The following is a 14213-nucleotide window of genomic DNA, read 5'->3' on the forward strand; positions in this document are numbered from 1 at the left end:
GCCTATTGTTCCCCCCACCCACCCCCCCAAAGATCTTCCTGCCCAGAGAGCTAGCAGCCCTGGATACTACTGAGCATGTTACTGGCTTGTTGGTACAAAACGGAAGGTGGCTTTGTAGGGGCAGCAGGCAAAGAAGCCTGTTTACATGGCAGGCAGGTGGCTTTGTGTCTAGAAAGCTTTGCCTAGCCAGTCCAGCTGTGGCCAAAGGCTGTTTTTGAATTTGAACTCCCTGAGCCCATCTGCAAATCTGCCTCTGTTCTCTTGCATTCTGTTTGGTTTCCCTTTAGTTTCCTAGTAAATGTTCCTTTTGAAACATTCCAATCTTGTCTCATTGAACTTGGGGGGGAGGGGGTTCTTCAACATCTTTCTCAGGATGGAGATGGAAATTAACATACCTTGAAAAAATGAAAATGGCAATGAGAGGGTCAGATCTTAGGAAAAGACCTTGGGGAGAGCTGGTGCCAAGAGATGAGAGAGGCCAAGGGTGTGGACCCCACCCAACCCGCCCTGATTCTCAGCCCCTTTCTCACACTGCCTCTGTCTTTAAGTTGATCTGCCTTGGATGCATGTAGCTGCCAAAGTTCCTCCCCAGCCCTGCCCTGGGCACACCCAGCAGGCTCCGTAGCCCTGCACTGGGCACATCCAGTGGGTGATCTGATGTCCAGGAGGTACACTGTCGCACATCCAGAGGAGGAATAAGGGAGGGGTCCGAGTGTTTTCTAGAGCATGGTTTCTAGAGTTTTCAAAATCCTCCAACAATCATGACCCTGAATGGAATGACTTGGTCCTCAGGACCATCCGTAGAACTAAATGTCACGTGAAAAGAAGAAAGTCTTGCATGTTCTCACACTTCAGCTGAGGAGACTGACCAGAGAGAGACACAGAAAGCTCCCTTCAGGGCCATCCTGTCCTGTACCCGGGCGTCCTGCAGTGATCTGTTGCCATGTAACAAAGTGTAACAAAGCTTACTGATTCAGAGGGAAAGTTACTATCCTTCATGGGTATGTAGGTTGGCTGGGTGTGGGTGGTTGCTCTCTCCTGGAGTCTCATGGCTGCTCTCAGATGGCAGCTCAGGCTTCATCTGAATGCCTGACAGGGTGGAATATTCCAGATGGATCCATCACTCACATGTCCGGCTCTTTCTCCGGGATGACTGGAACAGCTGGTTGCTGGTTGGGCATCTCTGTCCACGGGATTAGCTTGGGCTTCCTCATAACATGGTGGTCCCAAGCGATCAGACTGTTTGCATAGCACTGGCTTCCCCCAGAGCTCACATTGCAAGTGGTCCCCGTAGATGCTGGATGGTTCTCCTCAGTAACCTTCCAAGTAACACAGAGTCGTCCCTGCCACACAATGCAAGTCAAGAACAAGTCATCACATCGGGCCAGCCTAGATTTGGGGGAAGGGATTATACAAGAATGGAATATGAGCAGGTGTGGCTCACTAGGGCTGCTTTGGAAATAGCAGGAATGGGGGTGGAGGGGGAGATGACACAGAATCAGAGGGCTTCCTGGATAGCTGTCACTTTAAAACCACATGTGATCCTTAACATGCACAAGGGTGCAGTGAGTGGGGCAGTAACAAGGGGCAGAGGGGACAGGGCTATCCAGGGGCACTAAAATAGAGCAAAATCTGAAGAGAAGCAGCTGGTTCTCACTGATACAGAACTTGCAATGTCACAAGACACTTTGGAGGAAAAATATTATCATCATTCTACGCAAAGCTCAAAAGCTTAAGTTGGATTGCTTTCCTCTCCTTTCATCTCTAAGCCAAAGGGACACAGGCCACAAAGGCTGTCCCCTTACATCATTGCCAGACTCCGTCAGAGGACGGATTTCTTTGTGCAGGCTGGATGAGCATTGCTGGACTGTTAAAAAAGTGTATTTATCAATAAGAAGGTTATTTATGAATACCACTGCATCTTACAGTTTATAACACATGATCTTGCTTTTTCTTTACTTTTTGAAAATTCAACTGTTATTTCAAACAGCAAAGGTAGGGGAAAAAATTACTATCTTCTTGGCTCAATACTAAATTTATTATAGCTCATAATCCAGTAATTATCAATTGCACTAAAGCTATTTCCAAAGCAGCATCTGATAGAGTAATGCTAATAGTTTTTCCTATTAAGTGAACATTATCTCAAGACACTGATTTTAGCACAATTTAGATAAAATTCCCTTTGCATGGCTGCAGTATCCAGATTTGAATTTATCAAAGAAAGGCAATTTCCCTAATTTACCAAACTCAAAGCTGTGAGAGAATAATAAGTACCTGAAAGTACTTATGTTCAGGGCTTCACAGGTGAGCTTTTTTTTTTTTTAAGATTTTATTTATTTATTTATTTGACAGAGAGAGATCACAAGTAGGCAGAGAGAGAGGGGGAAGCAGGCTCCCTGTTGAGCAGAGAGCCCAATGTGGGGCTCGATCCCAGGACCCTGAGATCATGACCTGAGCTGAAGGCAGAGGCTTAACCCACTGAGGCAATCCAGGTGCCCCCACAGATGAACTTTATGGAAACTGGTAAACAAACCTTCCAGAAGCAAATGGGCTTTTTTTTTTTTAACATGTTATTTGTTTATTTGAGAGACAGAGCAAGAACAGGAGTGGGGAAGGGAGGGCAGAGGGAGAGGGAGAAGCAGGCTTCCTGCTGAGCGGGGAGCCCAATGCCAGACTGCATCCCAGGAGCCCGGGATCAGGGCCTGAGCCGAAGGCAGCCGCTTCACCAGCTGAGCTACCCAGGTGCCCCAGAAACAAGTTTTTTAATCTTCATTTCAAAAAAGTAATGATTTTGAAAATATATTTCCCCCTCAGAAGCTTTTAGAACTGAATTAAAGATTTTAAATGTAAAATAAATTTTCTGGGCACCTGAGTGTCTCAATCATTGGATGTCTGCTTTTGGCTCGGGTGGTGATCCCGGAGTCCTGGGACTGTGGCCTGCGTCAGGCTCCCTGCTCAGCAGGAGGCCTGCTTCTCCCTCTCCCACTCCCTCAGCTTGTGTTCCCTCTCTGTGTTTCTCTCTGTCAAATAAATAAATAAATAAATTTTAAAAAAGTTTCCAACAATCATTACGATAAAAGTGTGCTGGAAAGTGCGAGCAAGAGGAGAACCCAGTGAAGAAAAGCAATGATGTCAACTGCATTTCTTAAAGGGAAACCGGTGCACCCGCCCCGTCTGTATGTCTCCCAGCTCACAGTGGAGCTCTGCTAAGGACTCGCTAGGCCCGCTGGCTCCAGCGACATTCATGACCTTTCTGGACCAAGCAACAAATCTGCATTATAGCCAACATTATGGGTCGTATCTTCCAGCTACGATCCGTGTTATCTGGATGCAAAGAGCAAATACAAAAGTCTTACTGAGAATAAGATGCAAGTAGGCCTGGGCCAAGCCCCAAGGAGAGAATCGGTATGTCCTGGCTTCTCCTTATTAGACAGGAGGAGAAGCTGCTCTATGCTACTTTTCAAATTAGAACTCAGGGGTTGAAAGTACTTCGACCAAAGTAAATATTTTTCCAAAGTAGGTATGGCTTTATCTTGCTCTCTGTGAAGTTAAGTAAAACCCTATGTTGAATAGCCCTGGTAGGTTTTGAAAAAAACTGTATTTGTTTGAGTAGAATGAACCAGAAGACCTGTAAACTTTGCCTTCCAGTGCTTTCGTTGAGGTGCCGCTGGTCTTGCCAGGTTGGCGAGAGGTGGCTGCCTGCCTGACCTGCGGCCCCAAACTGGGCTCTTATCACCTGCTGCGGAAGCCCGCGCCCGGTGAGCCTCAGGCTTGCGGCAGCGGTCCACTCAGCAGCTTCCACAAAACCTCTGGGGCTTCTGGGGCGGGGTAAGGCCATCTGGGCAGCCACTGCCACTTGGTTTTGATTCTCTCCAATCAGACAGGTGGCCCTTTTGTCCCCCAAAATGCAAAGCACGGAAGAGTGTACCATGTCACTGAACAGAGTAACAAGGACAACACTGTGTTTGTGAGTGTGTGTGTGTGTGTGTGTGTGTGTGTGCATGTGTGCAGGGGAGTGGGGACACACATCTACAGCCAGCCCAAGTGCAGCATTCTTAATTTTTTTCTGCATTTTAAAGTTTGTGGATCTTGGATTTTTAAGGAGAATAAAGATGGGATTTCAAACAATGTAAGCAATGGACTTAAAAGTAATCCAAGGGGTGTATCCGTGACTTTACAGAGTCCCACAAAACCAGAAAACTTGGGTAAATCATTCAAGCACTTACTAGATCTGGTAGGTCAGATACTGACATTTGGCTGAACAGCTCTACTATGTCGTTTCCCTGCCCAAGGAGAAGCAGCTGCGGTGGGTGTCTTCTTAAGGACTGTTCCTGTGTGTGAAGCCTCAGTGGGACCCACTGCCCGTCTTGGGCCCTTTCTAGTTCGGAAGAAGCAAGAGTCTGCTGGGGCAGGCTCAAGAAAACCTCAGAGCAGTCTTTGTCTCCTCATGTTTCCATGAGGAGGGTGGGTCCTCGTGGATGAAAGCCTTTTATAAATGAGGGAAGAACTCAATGACTTTCTTTGCTCCAGGGAATGTAAAATCACTAGTTTGGGAAAGGCAGATTTCAGGCTTGAGGTTATAATGATATGAGGGTTAAGGACCAGGAAGAAAGGTTAACTAAACTTTTACCTGCCACTTGAAACTATTCTAGTGCATGATCTCACCGCTTTGGTTCTAACTATGAAACATTTGCCTTGTGCTGGTGGACAGCAGTGGTAGGGAGCCGCTGGCCTTATAAGATGCAGAAGGATCTCAAATTGGTTACCTCCCAGTGCTGTGCTGGTTGGAGACGGCCCTGCCCTGTAGGGGGACTGAGGATCTACCCCGTCACTGATGAACTCTAACCCCCAAGCTTCACCTTCCTATTACACTCCCGGTCCTCAAGGATTCCTGCCTAGACCCTTGTCAGTCCCTGCTCCAACCAGATTAGACATACCTGGGAGAGGAAGAGTAGTGCCCTGGCTGGTATTCTTGGCTCCTACTCTCTGGGCTTAAGAGGACTTTGGCAATTCTCAAAGAGTTCAAGCACACAACAGAAATGTGACATGGAACTTTTTGTCTTCACCCAGCCTCTCACTGATTTTTACTTTGTGGTGCACAGGATCCCCACTGCACATGAATGCGCACACACCAGCACAAATACAGTTATTGTGCAGGAGCATTCAGGAAAGGCTGCTGCAGAGCTTCCTGCCCCTCCCAGGCAGAAGAAAATGATTGAGGAGAACATGGCCCCATGCAGAGCTGGGAGACTTGACCTTGACATCTCTGCAGCAAGGAGCTCTCTAGGTCTTTGAGAAATTGCATGGAAATACCAAAGCTAAGGCAAGACTTCATAAGTGCACTTGCCCACCTAGCATAAGTAGCACAGTTCTCTCTCAAAAGCCTCTTATCTCCTTTGATACCCCTGACCCTTGGTCACAGCAGCTCTCTGCTCTCATTTTATGCAAGTGTCTCCATGACACTCACCTCAGTAAGCCAATCTTCAGCCAGGAAAAGCATCACTGTGGATAACACCACCTCCCAAGGGCCACGATATATGGGTTCAAGAAAGGATCGTGTCAGAGCTCTAGCATCACATGTAGGATTTGTCAAGGCTACCGTTTGGGGGAAAAGATCGCCATTCATGCATAGTACCATGGACCCTTGCACAATGCAGGGGTAAGGATACTGACACCCCCACATAGTCGAAATGCACATCTAACTTTTGGCTCCCCCAAATTTAACTTCTTGTTGCCTACTGTTGACCACAAGCCTTACCCCATAGCATAAATAGTTGATAAATTTATTTTGAATGCTATATGTATTATATACTTGTGTATGTGTGTGTATATATATATATGCATATATATATATGTATATATGTATGTATGTATACTATATACAATGAAGTAAACCAGGGAAAAGAAAATGTTATCAGGAAAATCATAAGGACGAGAAAACACATTACCATACGGCAATGTAAAAAGCCCATGTATAAGTGGACCCACCCAGTTCAAACCCATGGTGTTCAAGGTCAACTGTTGTTCAAGGATCAGGAGCACTGAGCAAGGACCAAGAGGTAACATGATGTCTGGGAGCCCCGGTCTTGGGCTTCACCCCTGCCTCTGAAGCTGAGGTCTCATCTGTGGCTCTCAGCTTCTCATGTGAGGAAGTTTTGGACCAGTGTGTTCTGTGATCTTCCACCTGTGGTCTGCATACCTGTGTAGCGGGGTAGAGCCTGTGCTCTCCTAGACGCCTATTGCCCAGAAACCCAAGGGCACACTGGCTCTGGGGGAGGGTTTTCTCTGCTTTCCAGAGTCCATGGGCTCTCTCCCCACCCCTCCCATAGTTTCTCACTGGGTCTTCATTTATGACAATGATGTGAAAGGAATTTGATTTCAAGAATTACCTAAATCCCTTCTAATGATCAGTGATGTCTAGCGCGGGTCCTAACAGATGGACTGGCCCTCCAAGCAGAGGAAATTCCATTTTGGATCCAATACCTTTACAGCGTCTCTCAGTATACTCCAAAGAACTCATTAGAGTCCTGTGTGTAAGTCGGAGGGAGGAAGAGGGCAGCAGCTAAGCGCTCCCCAGAGGAAGGGGCTTCTTGATGAAGAAACAAATGTTAGAGGAAGAAGGAAAGACAGTCTGGATCCGTTGGTTCTCTCTCAGGGGCAAGAAAGAGGGAGAATGCAGAGCGCCTCTTTCCCCGGCCTACTTCTTCCAGCAACCGATTATAATCCCTCGCCTCAGGCTGTGATAAAGATCTTTACCCCAGGAAACTCCTGCATTTGTCCACAGCCCCTGTGGCTGAGCCCTGTGCTCCTGATACATCAAGATAGAGGTGGGGGGGGGGGCACCATGAACAGGAAACTCCCTTCTCCAAACCTCAGGTCACACAAGCTAACATGACCCACCCACCGAGCGTACCTGGGACTGGCCTGAGATGTGGATTTCTAGGGCCTGAGGCGATATTGACTGTAAGAACGTTTTTTAATATGAAACTACTCAGTCCCTTCTATTGATTCAGTCAATCTGATTGAGAATATCTATAAAATGTACTGGGGGGAGGCGGCGAGGAGGAAGAAAAGAGAGAAAGCTTACGGGCACTTTTTGTAGATGGAGTATGTTCCCATTCAAATATAAAAAGGAAAAGGACTAACGTCTTAGCCATAGTCCGGTAACTGCCTAAAAAGTGTCTGCCCTCTAGTGGCTAAAGCCTCAAACAAATATTTTGCCCAAAACTGACTCACTGTTTGCTCCTGGAACACTGAACTGAGACCAGCCAAGCAGGTACTTGGTGGTGACAAGATGTAATCCCTCGGTGTTGGGTCTTGGGGCTCTGGCTCCAGTGGGCTGAATGTTCATGGGTCCCGAGGCACTGATACCTGTGCCTCAGAGACCAAGGGTAAGTCCTATGCTGGAGGAAACACGGAGCCTGGGTGAGACCCAGCTTTCCCACACATGCCGACCAGCCCTGGCCCCGGGGCCTGCTTAGTAAGGAGTCCTGTGCAGGTGACCATCACGCAACATGACATAATTTCCCGGCCAGCAAGTCTTCTAGAGCTGCATCCACAGTTCTCACAGCACCAGAAGGCACTAACCACGTCCCCTCCCCATCACTGGTGCTCACTGATCTGTCCCCTTCCTGCAGTCCACCCATCCCCCACTCCCAAGCTAAGGGAATGTGGGTAAGTCTTCAGGACTCTGGACAGAGATGTGGTTACCAGGTGCTCAAAGAACAGGAACTCCAGATAGGCGACCTGACCCCAACCAGTTTGACCAGGCACTTGCCTTGTGCCGGGGAGGAGCAGACATTCAGCCTCCAGTGAGAATCTGTTCATAGGTGCGTATCAAAAGCCAAACCAGAATGATCACCAAGAGAGGTTTTGGAAGTCCTAGGAACTCTGGTGCATATGGTTTAAATAAATCACGGGGATGTAACGTAAAGCATAGGGACTATAATCAGTAATATTATAATAACTCTGCATGGTGACACATGGTGAGCAGAGTTATCATGGGGATCACTTCCTAGTGTATAAAAATATCAAGTCCAGGGGTGCCTGGGTGGGTCAGTCGGTTAAGCACCTGTCCTTGGCTCAGGTCATGATCCCAGGGTCCTGGGATCGAGTCCCACATCGGGCTCCCTGCTCAATGGGGAGCCTGCTTCTCAGTCTCCCTCTGCTACCCCCCTCCCCTGCTTGTGTACGCGCTCTCTCTCTCTCTCTCTCTGTCAAATAAATAAATAAAATCTTTTTTAAAAATTCAAATCCCTATAATATACAACGGAAACTAATAGGACATTGTATATCAATTATACTTACGTTAAAAAACAGCAGTGGGTGCAACAGCCGCAAAGGAAGGCTGTGAGCGTTCCACCAAAGGAATGCTGGGCGGCACCCTCTCATCCGGGGCTTAGGAAGGCAGGGCCAGCCTCTCCCTGTCAGGCTGCCTAAGCAGATTCTGGCCAGAAGGCATTTCCAGGAAGGCATGGAGGAGTTGGGGCTGGAAGACCAGAACCAAGAAGACTGTGCTCTGAGTAGAGTCAGGCCAAAAGTGAGGGAGGGGAGGGTAAGGAGAGGTTAATGGGGGTGAAGGGGTGTCTCGGGAACTTCTCGCTCATGTCAGATGATGTCCATCACTGACAAATGGCAAGGCTGGTGACACAGCAAAGGCTGTATGGGGACAGAAGGTAACTAAAGGTATATTTGACAATGATTGGAGATTCCAAGGAGATTGGAGATTTATATATGACTTCATTTTTTGTTATCTTTATGGGGCATTCTAGGGAGTTCTGTCCTGACTCCCTACATTCTAACATGAATCTCTAAGGATTTTTAAGTGATTCCTCAAATATCTCATTATCCACTAGAAACATAGCAACTTACTTCAATAACCTCTTACCCCAGAATTCTCAGTCAGAAACTCTTTTTAATGTCAAATTTAATTCCCTTCTATAGTATGTGTCTTTCTCTCTCTTTTCTTTCTTTTTTAGAGAGGGAGTGAGGGGCAGAGGAAGAGGGAGAACCGTAAGCAGGCTCCATGCCCAGTGCAGAGCCTGATGCAAGGATGGATCTCATGACCTGAGCTGAAATCAAAGTCAGACACTTAACCAATGCCCCTAGTATGTCTCTTTTTTAAATCCCACCCTGCAACTGCATTTAGTCCTTATGAAATTTCACTCCCACCTCCTTCCTTTCCATGTAATCCAAAGGTATGAAAAGATGAAAGTAGCAAATTAGTAGGAAATAAATCTGCCCAGGGGAAAACAGCAATAATTAAGAAAAGAGGTATGAGGCGCCTGGATGGCTCAGTTAGTTAAGTGTCCAGCTCTTGGTTTTGGCTCAGGTCCTGATCTCAGGGCGCTGGGATTGAGGCTTCATCTGGCTCCACGCTCAGTGCACAGAGCCTGCTTGTCCCTCTTCCTCCCCCTGCTCATATGTGTGCAGTCTCTCACATAAATAAGTAAAATCTTAAAAAAAGAAAAAAAAGAAAAGAAAGGAGGCTGTTTCAAGTCCCCTACACACCTGCCATTTACAAACAACTGTGATCCTCACAACTGAATCTTTAGTACTGAAAAGTACTGACTTTTTTAAAAAACAGTTTGGTATTTCAGGCCCCCCCTTCTCCATTCAGCACGCCTCCTCTTAGGTTTTGAGGTTTGATTGTCCTTACCAAGTCCTCCCCATCACATCCACAGTACTATGTAGCTTATAAATCTGACACTTTTGAGAACTTGGTCTTTATAGGTATGTGAAATCATCTCACATCTGTCCAGTTTGTGAAGCCCTAGAGAGCACTGAGGACTTCAAAATAATAGAAGATTTGAGGTCCATGCTAAAACCAATTCATTAGGTGGGCTTCTTTAATGGAGCTGAGGTTCTTATATCATCCACGCAAAATTCCAAGTGTCTTTCAGAGAGGCTGTCAGCTGATGGGACTTGGCTGCAAGGTGGGAACAAGAATGATTTAGAGAAGGGACAAGTTCTGGAGGAAATAGAAGCCCAGAGCAAATGTGTCTGTCTTTCAGGAATTAGTCTAGGCAAAGATGTATGTCCTAACAAGGATCTAAGAGCTGACTGGGAGACATATGGCAAAGACAAGCCAAGTAGCCAAAACTGGGTCCATAAAAGGCATGGTCAGTTCTGAGAGGCAGCCTCGCTAGTAAGAGCTAAACAGCTCTCTGTGTGCCTACCTCCCCACTGGGAATGTACCTCACACTTACCCCTAGTCCTTTGCCAAAATTTTAGTCATGCTAGGATCTTAATTTAGATGTAACTTACTTGCACAGCCTTCCTGAGCCTGGGAAATTTAGACTTGATTGGGGAGGAATTGGCAGATAGTCAGTGCTCCTAAGCAGAGTATGACATAATGAGATTTGCTAATTGTGTCCATCATCCTGCCTGCAGTGTGAATGATAGACCAGAAGAGGTCGGAATGGAGTCTTCTAGGCAATGTTAAATCTAGCCATCAAAATGGACCCCTCCCTCTATTTCCACAAAAATATAGAAACAAGAACTTGGCGGACTTGAGCCATTGATGAAAATTCTGTATGGACTATCAATAATGGTGCTAGGAAATGATCATGGTTAGATTCCCTAGGAGACAGACACTGAGGCCAACTTGTGTGCAAGATATTTCTGGAGGTATACTCAGTGGACAATACCTGTGGGGGAATGAATGATGCATTGTAATTGTCCATCTGTGTGATTGTCTCCCCTCTTACACTACATCCTCGGTGTGGCCAAAGCATGTGTCTGCTGTGTTGGTCATCATATCCTTAGTGCGTGTATAGTCCAGTGACTGGAACATAATAGGCACCCCCAAATGTTTGTTAAGTAAATGAATAAAAATTAGTAAATAAAAAAAGCCCTACTAAGGAGGTAACAATAAAAAGAAGAGGGAATTTTTGATATATGTTTAGGTGACAAAATTAACAGGTCTTGGTGGCTGATTGACTAATTAAACATAAGAATGAGAGCGAGGAAGAGTCTGGAATAACTCCCACATTTCTGCATTTATATGTAGATAGAAGATAGTGTTCTTTCGGGAGAGAGATAATGCAGAATGGAGTTTAAGTTGGAGTAGAAAGGGAAATAGAAACAGCTCAAGTTTGAGATATCTATTCAATATCCAAGTGCAAACGTCCAGCAGGCAGGTGAAAATGGGATTTGGAGCTCAAGCAGTAAGCCTGGACTTGGCAATCATCGGTGTCTCAGCCAGGATACTCCTTATCAATTTACTTCCTGCCAAGAACATCCTGTAGACCCCTGCGGAATCTTTTTTTCCATTTTGTCACATGTTGCCCCTTTCCACAACTCAGCATGTGCTTATGTTACTTTGTTGGAGCTGCCGTAACAGCAAGAATTTATTTCTCAAAACTAGGGGCCAGAGTTCAAAGATCAAGATGTCAACAAGTTTAGTTTCTTCTGAGAATTCTCTCCTTGGCTTGCAGATGTCTGCTTCTTCCTGGGCCCTTACATGGTACTTCCTCTGTGCACACCGGACCTCTGGTGTGTCTCTGTGTGCCTGGATTGCCCCTATTTTAAGATCATCAGTCAGATTAGATTAGGGCCTACTCTCATGGCCTTGTTTTAACTTAATTACCTTTTTAAAAGCCTTGTCTCCAAATACAGTCACATTCTGAGGTGCTATGGGTTAGAACTTCAAAGTAAGAATTTTGCAAATGGACCAAGGTTAGCCCATGAGAGGGCTGTATTTCTTCTCATCCTCCTTCCACAACGCTGCCCCGGAGGCTGCCAGCCCACACCCCTCCATCAGAGAGCACCAATGTCCAGAGGAGCCTTCCCCTCACATTTCTAAGATTGAGTCTTCAACACGTTATGGAGACAAATGAGAGAGGGGCTAATTCTGCCAGGGTTGCGGGTGAGGTGGTGGGAAGACTTGTGGGATAAATAAGAGGTCACTGGTTACGAAAGGGAGAAACATTCTAGGCTAAGCGAAGATACTGTGATCGTGATGTTAAACTTCAGAGGGAGTCTGGAGACACTTGGATGCGGCAGTTGTAGAGGTTGGATGTGGGGGAGGGTAAGAGCCAAAGCAAGAGGGGTTGGCTGAGGTCACGTTTTAAAGCGCTTTACTCTTGGCATAGAATCAGCCAATGCTTTATGTGAAGAGACATAGGGAATTAGAGGCTGCTCTGATCACTCAGGCAGGAAACAATGCAATTACTTGCAAAAGGCTGGAAGGTTGAGGATGATGTTGAGGCAAATAGCTGGTGTGGGGGGAGCAGAGTGGGAACTAAAATACAAAGAGGAAAATATGGGAGAAAGGAAAGAAGGAAAAAATAGGAAGCATCTTGGTCAGTTCTGAATACTGAATTCTCATATCCCAGCTGGTATTCTGTCTAGTTAATCCTCCCTCAAGAAGGCAGAGTCCCCACGTTGGTGAGCACTTCTCTATGAACTGGAGGATGGTGGGGCAGAGGAGGTTCTGGAAACCAAGGAGTCCGTTCATATAGAGGCACAGTAGCACAAGGGCCACCTGTGATGAAGGTGGCAAAAGTTTCCAAGAGGAGCTGGGAAGCTGGCTGAGATCAGCCTCAATGGGCTGACCGGGCTAGGCACTGACAGGTCTGGTTCTGACTCGTCATCGAGGCCCGTCAACTCAGGACCGGGCCTACAGATCGGGACTAGTGACCTACATCCAACCACACTGAGGACATAGTGGTGACTGTCAAGGGCTCAAGTTTCCTCTCTCAGGATGGAGGACCAGAAAAGCAGAAGGATCAGACACTTAACAGAGGAGAAAAGCAGGCTGTCACTGTGTTTGGTCACTGTCTTCATAGTGAGCTTATGGCAGTGATCAAGGCCAGAGGTTAAATGTAAGGAAGACGGAAGAAGAGCCAAGCAAATGATTTTATTCCAATTGTAGGCTAAGGTGCACCAAGCCATTTTTTTTCTTTCCATTGAGTAAGGCCTGCTCTGAGTGAGGATGGCCATAGTTGGCCACTGTCTGTCAGTCAAATCTGTGATTATCTCCAAAGGGAGTTTAATCTTTCTTTATGAAACTTCTGGTCACAAGAACACGAGGGTTTCCACGCATCCATCCTAATGGGCTCAGGGAGCCAGCTGTGGGCTTTGCTGCCTCTGGGACCCTAAGAGTTAGGCTCTCCAACTAAGACCAGGGATGGACAATTAGAGTGGAGAGGCCAGTGCCCCTGAAGCTGGCGACTGAAGAGAGATTGGTGTGGGCCTGAACCAGGGGCGGGCAAGTAAGTGCCTGCCAGATGGGACTGGAGGGCTCAGACCAAACTCACTGCAGAGATGGGAGGGCAACAGCCATGCTGGGCATAGCCCAAGGACTTCACGCTACAGCCGTGACCTCCCACTGCCTCCTCACCTACTCGCTGTAATTCCTTAGGCTTCCTTAGTCTTGAATGTGCACTTCATTGTGAAAATAATGTAAGCATGCTCCAGAAAACTGAGAAAACGATTTTCCACAATGCTGTCCCCCCCACCAAAAAAGTTGGTTGTGATACAATCAGAGTTTTCCCTCTGTTGGACCTTATCCATCTGAGTTCACCGTCTCAACGCTAGGGCTTGAAGCATGCATGAATAAAATCAACCAGGGCTCCTTTAGCTGAAGATTTGGTTCCAAGATGCCAGGCACAAGAAGTTTCTGAAAGAGCATTCTCACTTGGGGAAGGAGGCTGAGTCGGGCAGTATTGTTTCTGAGGATTTAAGAGGATGGCTCTGCCGAAATTCACCTCCTTTGGGGAATGGTTCAAAGATGGTTATGGGAAATGGGAGGAATTAACCTTTGGGATAAGGAGCCATTGTTTGCCACCTTACTAAGGGATGGGGGAGGAACAGTTAGGGGCCAAGGTCATGTGAAAGACAGGTAGAGAGGAACATTTGTCTAATGGAGACAGGGACTTACAGATGCTCCCGGAAAATTCCATCTTTTAGTGTCTCTTGCAGGAACCAAATGCAAACCCGGATCTTCTGACTCCTGGCCGGAGTTCTTCCCATGTCTTATAGATGCCCCAACCTTACCCACTTTGGTAGATGAGTGAGAAAGAAACATGGGTATTCTGGACCCACCCAGGGAAGGAGAGATTGAGATCATTAAAGGCCTGGACAGCAATAGCCAAAAAAAAAAAAAAAAAAAAAGAGGAAGATTTTACCACTTTGCCCTGGGGATGTGACGCATCTCCAGCTGGCCCAGGGCCTGCAGGAACTGTGTAGAAACCATGTTCTATGAATTG

Source organism: Lontra canadensis, unplaced genomic scaffold, assembly GCF_010015895.1.
Source record: "Lontra canadensis isolate GAN:19392208 unplaced genomic scaffold, GSC_riverotter_1.0 scaffold7, whole genome shotgun sequence".
NCBI lineage: Eukaryota > Metazoa > Chordata > Mammalia > Carnivora > Mustelidae > Lontra > Lontra canadensis.